Genomic DNA, 10,405 nt, shown 5'->3' with positions numbered 1-10,405 from the left:
TCTCCCCCTCCCACAACTATATTCCCCCTCCCTCTCGAGTCTGTAGAGCAGTCCATATTCCCTACCCTGTGGGAAGTCCAAGGTCCTCCCCCCTCCATCCAGGTCCAGGAAGGTGAGCATCCAAACAGGCTAGGCTCCCACACAGCCAGTTCATGTATTAGGATCAAAACCCCGTGCCATTGTCCTTGGCTTCTCAGCAGCCCTCATTGTCCACCATGTTCAGAGAGTCCAGTTTTATCCCATGCTTATTCAGTCCCAGTCCAGCTGGCCTTGGTGAGCTCAAATCCCTCACCTGGCTTGTTTCTTGAAAGGGCTTTCTCATTCAGGCAGTACAGGTACTTCAGGTTCCTTGGCTGTTAGAGGTACAACAATATTGGTACTTCTTAGAACCTGGGTGATTTACTAGCCAACTCTCAGGATCCAGGACTACCAAGGCTACAGTCTAAAATCAAACTAACACTCCTCAGGATTGATGTCCATATGATGCACAAGGATTTAGAAATCATGCAGGCCCCTCAACTTCACATTTCCATTTAATGATGTAGTGATGTTTTAGAGCCTTTAGAACAATGGTTCTCAGTCTGTGGGACATGACCCCTTGGGGGAGGGTTTAAAACCTCTTTCACAGGGATTGCCTAAGAGCATAAGAAAACACAGATATTTACACTACGATTTATAATAGTAGCAAACTTATAGTTATGACGTAGCCATGAAAATAATTCAATGGCTGGGGGTCAACACAGCATGAGGAAACTGTATTAAAGGGTCACACAGTGTTAGGAAGGTTGAGAACTACTGTTCTAGAAAGACCCATTGAAGAATTTTAAGTAAAACATTCCTTTGTAGTAGTATATAAAGTTCAGAGGTTCTCAATCTTTTTCATCTTTGGGACCCTAGTACACTCTTAATATACTAAAAATGCAATGAGTTTATTTTTCTGTGAATTCATATTTTATTTTAACTTAAAACTGAGGTGCTAAAATAACGATCCATTTATGAGTGACAATAAGAATATTATGTAAAAATAAAAATTTTTTAAAAATCTGGGTTTGGGCACACATTGTTAATCTTGGCACTTGGGTTTATCTCTGATTAAAGGCCAGTCTGATATCTATATATAAGTTCCAGGCCAGCCAGTGCTTCATAGTGAGACCCTATCTCAAAAAGAGCCCATTTTGAAAAAAAAAAAAACACTTCATATTCCAATTGAAAATAATCTAATCAAGACAATGGTATTGTTTTATATTCTTACAATTTTCTTTCTTACCTATCTTCAATAATAGTTGAATTCTCATATCTTCTTCAGCATCTCATCTATTGTAATTTACTATTTTGGTTTGTAAAGAAAATTTTGTTTCACATACCAATGTAGTTAGGGAAAGAAGCATATTTTGTTAGCCCTTTCTGTTAATTTCAGTAATTCATTTTTTTTGTTACTACACTGAAATAGTTTCTTAGAGTGTGTTGGGGGTGGTATGTGTATGTGTTCATATAGGTATGTACAATTATGTGTGTGATTTTATGTGTCTGTGTGTGCAAAAGCATATGTTGGTGAGAGGTCACTGTTGGGTTTATTATTCAATAACCTCTTTGCCTTATTCTCAGCGAACCTGGAGTTCACTGATTTAGCTAACTGGCTAGCCAGCAAGCCCCAGGGATTCTTCTGTGTTCACCTCCCCACATCTAAGCTTTTTTACATGGGTTCTGGGAATCAAACTTGGGTACTTCTCCTTACACAGTGAACACTTTACTGAGCTAGCCCTTCTGCCAAGATTGTCTCTCTCTCTCTTTTTTTTTTTTTTCCAACAAGTTAGTTTCTTACAGGTTAACAAGACTGGGTATGAAATCATGTCTTTGATCTTTTTATGTTGTAGTACATCGAAACCCATTGCTCTGTCTTAAACCTTGAGTGAATCATTTATCTATGCATGATTCTTTAACATGGAATGGTTATTTAGAAAATATTGGTTAAGTGACTTATACATGTTTTCCAAATGTTATAATCTTATAAAAAATGCAGTTTTTAATCAGCCTCATTGGGACCCTATTGAGCTAAAGGTAGTAAATATTCCAATGAAAATACATTGAATACTGAGGTTTGGTAACATAATGTGAGTTGATTTTTTTTTGAAGTGATAGACTTCGTTGGTTCATTTTGTAGGAAATGTCTTTTAGGTACTTAGGTCTGAATAACCATAGTTTATCAGCTATTCTTTTAGCTAAAAATGGGTTTCGCTGAACAGAGTAGCTCAGTTCCCAACTTAGATAGTTGTACAAATGTTTTTCATAGAGAGAACTACTGTATCATTGCACGATAATAAAAGAATCCATATAGTTGAGTTTCATAAAAGATTCTGCTCTCCGAATATATGTTATTGCTAAATGAGCCTAGCTTACTTATTTATTAGGTATTGTGAGTGTGCAATGGTAAGGAATATAAAAGTTAATAGTATAATTTATAGCCACTACCTTTATTAGTGCCTGCTTAGCAGACATTTTATTGTACATATTGATCTTGCACCATCAATACAATTGCAAACTCAATGAAAAAGACTGATATTCCAGAAAAGAGCTATGACTTTTTATTTGTGGGTTCCAGGAGCTTCACTTTCAGCTCTTGCATTTTTTCCTAAAGAAATGTACTCTTTGGGACTGTGGATATGTCTCAGTGGGTTAAGAGCATTTATTATGCAAGCATGAGGACCTGAGTTCAAATGTCCAGAACCAATATAAAAAGTCACACATGGTCACATGCATAATTGTAACGCAAGCAGTACATGAGGCAGAGACAGGAGGATCACTAGAACTTGCTGCCCAACTTTAGCTCTGGGCTTAGTGAGAGACCTTGTCAGAGGATTAAGGTAAAAAGTGAAAGAGCAGGACACCCAACCTCCTCCAGCCTCCATGCATGCATGGGAACATATGCCCATACACAGACATGTACATACTCCACCCTCCACACAGTAAATTTTAGAAAGGAGAAAAAAGAAATTTATATGCAAGAATATATTGATGAGTAATTGCTTATAATAATGAAAATTGGATATAACTTAAATATCCTAGAATAAATTATTGCTAAATAAATTATGGCATATCAACAGGATAGTATAATGTACAGCCACCTAAAGCAGTATTTTGTGAGATTAAAGACACAGGACAATGGAAACAGAAAAATAAGAAAGCAAATTATTATATAAGGAATGCTTCAACTACGTGGTAAAAATACTCTGTACTTATAGAAATGTTTCTAAAAAAACCAGAAAGACATCAGAATATTAATAGTGATTGTCTTTACTAGTAAGAATATGGGTTGCTTTAATTTTTATCTTTATATTTGTGTTAGTGCTATAATAACTATATTCCGTTTTAAAGGGGAAGATTTGGGTTGCATTTTAAATATATTTATTTTAACATTTACAATAAATGAAATATTAATGTGGCAAATTTCACTGTAAAATTCACTGTAGCATATTGTATAGTGTATTGTCAAACAGATAAAATTGTGTAACTATGAGGACATTTTTTTATTTTATTTTGTTTTCTACTATACTAAATAGGTTGCCAGTTCCAGACTGTATACATGAAAGTTGGTAGCTTTACTTTACAAAAGTGGCAGTAATTGATTTGAATACAAAATGAAATTATCAGGACAATTCCCTCAAAGAATACTGAAGAAAATGCATCTCAGTATTTCCATTAAAGTTTCATAGCAAGAATAGCTCTGTTTAGGAAAGAGAACTCTTTATCTTTAGCTCATTACTTACTTTCAGTGCGTCATGAGGACAGAGAGAACCTCAAAAGTTTAAGTAGTCATTCTTATACTCATTGATTATGTTCACCACTCCTGCTTTCTAGAAGTTACCTCAAGGTCTTAAATCATTAAGAAGGATAACTTTCTCTTACTCAGATGTGCACCCACATCCATAGCAGTTTATGCTTTTTCAATTCTAGCAAATGTATAGATAGATTTGTACCTACCACCCTTAGTCAAAATACAGAACAGTTCCATCCCAAAACAGTATCATCTCACTCTTGTTCCAACTTTTATATATTTTTCATCACTACACAGTTGTCTTTTGGGGACTGTCAAATGGATCCATAGAGTATGCAGCCTTTGAGACTGTCTTGTCACAGAAGGCTCTCCTATTATTGCTATTACTCCACTTTGTGGGTGTGTATTTGTTTGACCCATTTAAGGATGGTTTATGTTGTTTCCAGTTGGGAACAATTATGGAATCTGGTGCTTGTAAATGTTTGCATGTAGCACAAATAATAAAAACCCAGTGACAGTTATTGGGGTTCAACCTGAAGACCAAAGAAGCAAAGCAGGCAAGCCACTAAAGAGCTCTTACCTCCATGAAATCTTCAGACTGAAAGAAGGCAAGTTCCTGTTTCATCCTACCTTATATTCCTCTCTAGTGCTGAGATTATAGGTGTGCATCACCACCGCTCAACATTTGTGGCTAACTAATGTGGCTGCTGGCATTAAAGGTGTGTGCACCCACTGCCTGCCCTGTATGACTAGTGTGGCTACTTTGCACTGATCTTCAGGCAAGTTTTATTTATTAAAACACCCATTTTATTTCCCTCTTTCTCTAAAATAGGAAAGATGGCTATAACTAATATAAGAAAAATTATATATAATAAGTATGATACCATATGCAATATATGCTGGCAATAAATACATCAATAATGTCTAGTCCATTTGCATTCTATCTTGATGAGTCCAAAGTCTTATACCTAATTTTCTTTCTATCATAACTTGCTTTCTGCATCTGGTAAACAAGTTAAACAGTAACTATAACTATCTAATCTCCAACTCCCTCAGAGGCCCAAGAAGGAAATATTAACTGAGTAAGCAGGAAGTGCAGACAAGTGATTTCCAAAAGAATGTGAGAAACAACAGAAACAGCTGTCTGGACAGTCACCCAAGGTTCCTCTGCAACATTGGGGCATCCATCTTTGTCTTAAAGGCCTAGAATATCTGACAAACTTTTTGTTAAGCAAGATTTCTGAAGGACTGTCCCACCTTGTCTTGGCAAGGTTTTGTCGTCACTCTATTTTTGTGTCCTGCTTGTCCAATTTGAACAGAATACTGTCAGCCATTAAGGTAAGGGCACTTTCTTGCCCAGTGGTTTATATTTGCCAGAAAGAGAGTAAACTCCGTGTTGAGTTTTCTTTGATGCCTATCATTTTCTCTGAAGTAGATTGGTGCTTCCAGGAGCAGACATGTCTCATTGTGATTTAAAAAAAAAATTAAAAAGAACCCATATTATTAACACATCTTAAATGCCATATTCTGTAGATCTCTGAATTATTTAAAGATGATATATCTAAAATATGTCTATTTAGCCTAGAAAACATACCAAGTGTGACTATAAGTTTGATTATAATAGGTGATTAACTACTAACCTGCATATTCCTTATAAACAGTTGGTAATAATTTTCAAGGACTAGAAATTTACATTACATCGTTAAATGAGTTGCATAGGTACAATATCTTGAATAAGAGTAGAAATGTATGTGCATTATGTTCTAACATTTGCATACAGATTTTATACAAGCATATTTTCATTTCTCTAGGATATGTATCCAGGAGCAATATTGAATTGTATGTTTGAAATTTTTAAGCGTTACCAAGCTATTTTTCAGAATGGTAATATCATTTTGCATTCCTATTAGCTATATAAGAGTTCCATTTACTTAGCATCCTTGTTGGTACATATTATTTTCTTCAATTTGAACTATAAGCACGGAGTGACCAGTCTTTGTGGTTTTAATATCTATTTCCCTGATGTCTAGTGATACTGAACTCTTTTTGTGCATTTACTTGCTTTCTGTCTTTTCTTTGGCCATGACAAAACACCATGACCAAGGCACTCATTAAAAAAAAAAGCATTTAATTTAGAGGCTCATGGTTCCAGAGGGTTAGAGTCCATGACCACCATATTTGGGAGCATGCCAACAGGCAGGCAGGCAGGCATAGCATGGCACTGGAACAGTAGCTGAGAGCTTATTATCTAATCCACAAGCATGAGGCAGAGAGAGAACTCATTAGGAATGGCCTGGTCTTTTGAAACCTCAAATCCTACCCTCAGTGACATATGTCCTTCAACAAGGCTACACCTCCTATTTCATCCCAAACAGTTCCTCCAACTGGGAACCAAGCATTCAAATATATTTATATGGATGTGTGTGTGTGTGTGTGTGTGCGCGCGCGCGCGCGCACATGTGTGTGTAGTCCTTCTGAGGACCAAGTATTTAAATATATTCATATATATTTTCATTCAAAACACCATGACGTACTTAGATTCTTTTTGGTGTGCTGTTTCAAGTGTGTTTTGTAAAACCCATTTACTTGGCTCGTTTGCTTTCTGTTGTTGAGTTTGAAAGTTTTTTATATATTCTAAATACAATTTCATTGTTATATGTGATTTGTAAATGTTTTCCCAAAGTCTGAAGCTAGCATTGGTCTCTTTAAAAATATCTTTAGCAGGCATAGTGGCAAGTGCCTTTAATACCAATACTTGGACAGCAGGCACATTTAGATCTCTGTTAATTTCAAGCCAGCCTGTTCTGCATAGTGAGTTTAAGGACAGCCGGAAATACATAGTGAAGTCCTGTCTCAAAACACAAATTTTAAATTGTTAAATCGTTATTACTGTCTGGATGAATGCACATGCCTTGTGTGGAGATCACAAGACAACTTCCTGGAGTATGTTCTCTCCTTTATCTTTACACGGTTTCTGGGAAATCAGTATTTTGTTTTTTATATTGCACTTTGATTCTGAAGATGAAGAATTTAAAATTTTTTAACGTGTACTCTTGATGCAATATCTGTCTTGAGTTTGTTTTTGTATGAGACTTAGGACAGGCTTCATTTTATTCCTTTCGCCTATGTCTGCTTACTTGTAACATTGTCCTTCCTCCATTGAATTGCTTCTGGGCCCCTGTCAACAATCTTTTGTGCACACTTACATGGGGCTATTTCTATTCTTTTTCTTCTTTCACTGATGTCTGTGTTTATCCATTTGCCAACACCACACTCTTGAATACTGTGACGTTATGTGTAGTATGAGTACTCTTTTCATATCTACTTTAGCCATTCTAGTCCTTTTGCATTTTTGCAAAAGTTTTGGAATAAACTTGTCTTCATCATAAAAATAATATTGATAGGTAGTGGTGATTGTAGTTGTTGTTCTTGAAGTCCATATTATTTGGGGGACAATTGATTTTTTTACGTGAAGGCTTCTAGTCTCTGAGCACTATCTTCTTAAGTACTTTAGCCTTCTTTGAGTTCGTCAGTTAACATTTTGTCATTTTTCAGTCCATAATTGTATTTTTTTTGCTGGATTGATACTTAAGTAGTCATTTTGGTAGGAGATTATTATTTTTAATGACTTGTTCACTTGTATTACCTGGTATATAGAAATAAAATTGTATATTTATTTGTTGTAGTATTTTTATAATGTAGAAAGTTATGTGTAGGCTGTCGGTAGTGCTCATGTTAAGCCTAACACATGACTTCTCAGTAAAGTTTTTTTTCTAAACAAGAAGGTTATAAGTAAATCATTTGATCCTCACCAGAGTATTTTTACGCACGTGAACACCTTAAATTTTATTTCATAAATCTAATGCTGTCAAGTTTTTAAGAGTACCAGCTAAGTATACTGTCACTTTTGTAAAAGTTCATGAATTTGTTTATATGAATGTGTAGTCTAGAAATATTTCTCAAAATATTTATCAAATGGGAAAAATTACACCTGAATGATGAAAGTTGTAGGAGATTTTTTATTTTCACATTGTTTTTTCTTCTTAACTGTTTTACAATGGGCACGTGTAATTTTTATTAAAATAATAAGATTGCTGTAAAAGGAAGCATAAGAGGATGAATTTTTGTATTGTGTTACATTATAATGAGTTGAGTGAAGAGATTAAGTGCTTGTATCCTAGAAGTCTATTTACTGCCCTTGTCATTTTAATTTCCTAAAAATTTATGCAAGACCAAAGCACTATTTTTTAAAATTTTTCTTAGTTCAACAATTTTGTGCAATGTGTTTGGATTGTATTCATCCTCCATCACCCACCTCTTCCCAGGTGAGGGTCAGTGCAGTAGATGGACTTTCAGTCTTTTTTTTTTTTTGGATTTTTGAGACAGGGTTTCTCTGTAGTTTTTGGAGCCTGTCCTGGAACTAGCTCTTGTAGACCAGGCTGGCCTCGAACTCACAGAGATCCACCTGTCTTTGCTTCCCGAGTGCTGGGAATAAAGGTGTGCACCACCACCGCCCGGCGGACTTTCAGTCTTACAGTGGAACTTTTTTTTTTTTTCAGGAACTTACAAATGTCTTTATTCAAAAAATATATAGTAGATTATCTGTAGACATGGACAAAGATAGTAGTAAACCCGTATATATTACCACTGGAAACCAGTAACTGATAGTTACAATGATCAGCCAGCCAGCCCTTTTTCTAGCCCTTTTCTTCCGATAACTTCTGAAGTTATTGAATTCATGGGACATTTTTAAGAGTCAGATATTAGGGGGTGAACGCTGAAAGATCAGAGAAGCAGAGCAGCCAGCCACTAGTTCTTACCTCTATGCAATCCTTTTCTTTCTTTCTTTCTTTCTTTCTTTCTTTCTTTCTTTCTTTCTTTCTCTCTCTCTCTCTCTCTCCTTCCTTCCTTCCTTCCTTCCTTCCTTAATTAAAGATTTCTGTCTCTTCCCCACCACCGCCTCCGTTAGTATCACATCTAAATAACCAGACGTTTTTAGAAAGCCTTAGCATCATGCTTTCTGTATGTATATTTGTTTATTTTTGTGTGTTCATTTTTCTCACTTTGGCATGCACAAAGTGCACTCTTCAAGAAGGAAGTGTGATGAGACCTGCTTAGCTTTGCCTCCTGTCAGTTATGTTTATTGATCATGTACTCACAGAAACTGGTGACAGGTTAAGAGAACTCAGTCAGGGCTGGAGAGATGGCTCAGAGGTTAAGAGCACTGGCTGCTCTTCCAGAGGTCCTGAGTTCAATTCCCAGCAACCACATGGTGGCTCACAACCATCTGTACTGAGATCTGGCGCCCTCCTCTGGCGTGCGGGCATACATGGAGGCAGAATGTTGTATACATAATAAATAAATAAATCTTAAAAAAAAAGAGACGAGAACATGTGTTAAAAAAAAAAAGAGAACTCAGTCAAAGTAAGGAAGTAGCTTAGGATTAAATGTGAAATTGAAGACTTACAGCAAAATTTTTAGAGAAGTTTATCTCATCTAGTCTTCTTAGCAGTTAGCACCTTTTCTCTTCCTTCCATACATAACTAGTAATTATGGTGTACCTAATGAACTGACAGAAGGTTTAGGTCCACAGCTAAGGGCTCCCTATGAGAATTGTGCAGCCTTGATTTCAGAAAATCTGTCTTTACCATACAGCTTCAAAATAGTGGTGCAGAGTTGTTAGTACAAGCAACTACAGTGACACTAAAACAAAGGACATGAGTTTAGATGACTTCTTTGATTAGACCATCACTGTACTTGATAAAACACCTATACCTTTTTTGCTAGTGTCCTTTCTTTATCAGATAGAGGGGAACTGAAGCACATTGTGTAGAGCAAGAACTCTTGCAAAAGACTTTGCAAACAGATCAAATCATCTTAGTCACACACTGGGGAAAGCTTTGAGTAGCCTCGGCCTCTTTTGCCAGCTATCTCTCCTTTCAAAAGTTACATAACAGCCCCTCACTACCACCTCTCTCTGCTGTTTCTATTGACATAACTTTTGTGTCTGGTTTTAAGATCTAAGTTGTTTTATCATAGTGAATTGCCAAGACCATACCTTTTTGACATGAGACCCCTGAAATGCATGTTAAAGTGTCAAAAAATCAGTGCCACTGGCTCATCAGACACTCGTTTTTATATGGCATTGCATTCACTAAAAGCATCTGAATTTCTGTTTCTGTATTTGCAAACCCATGGCCTGTAAGAACAGTTCATCCTGAAAACCAATGCTTAATTTAATTTGATTATTTAGTAATCTGATGTTTTCAGACTATTCTCACAAATGTCTGAACTCTATCATCGCTTGACTTTTTTTTAGCAAGAAAAGATGAGATATTTGAGGGGGGGAACCCCAAAAGTTAGAATTTGATAACAATAAAATCAATATGGGCATGGTTTGGAAGTTTGGGTGCATTTTTTGCTTGTTGAGCTTTTGTATATGGCACCTATTTTATCTAATTGTTACCTATCTGATGAAAAATCTGCTTGAAGTCAGATTTTGAATTTCATAATGCAAATATACTTGTAAAATGGTTCTAAACAATCATTTTTTCTTCAAATTGAGGAGCCAGATCCATAGAAAAGACTATATAAAACATTTTTACATGTGTATGTATAGCCTATGATCTTAGA

The 10,405-nt window shown here is 35.9% G+C and overlaps 1 protein-coding gene across 1 annotated transcript in view; it reads left to right on the top strand.

Annotated features, from left to right (window-relative positions):
• The window catches only part of Pola1 (DNA polymerase alpha 1, catalytic subunit), a 313,417-nt gene that overhangs the window by 164,622 nt on the left and 138,390 nt on the right, over nucleotides 1-10,405 (top strand). The gene's annotated exons all lie outside the window — the stretch shown is intronic.

Source organism: Alexandromys fortis, unplaced genomic scaffold, assembly GCF_014885135.2.
Source record: "Alexandromys fortis isolate MF-2015 unplaced genomic scaffold, M_Fortis_MF-2015_v1.1 scaffold_256, whole genome shotgun sequence".
NCBI classification, from domain to species: Eukaryota; Metazoa; Chordata; class Mammalia; order Rodentia; family Cricetidae; genus Alexandromys; species Alexandromys fortis.
The sequence above is the reverse complement of the archived record's forward strand: the minus strand, read 5'-3'. Positions and strand labels throughout refer to the sequence as shown.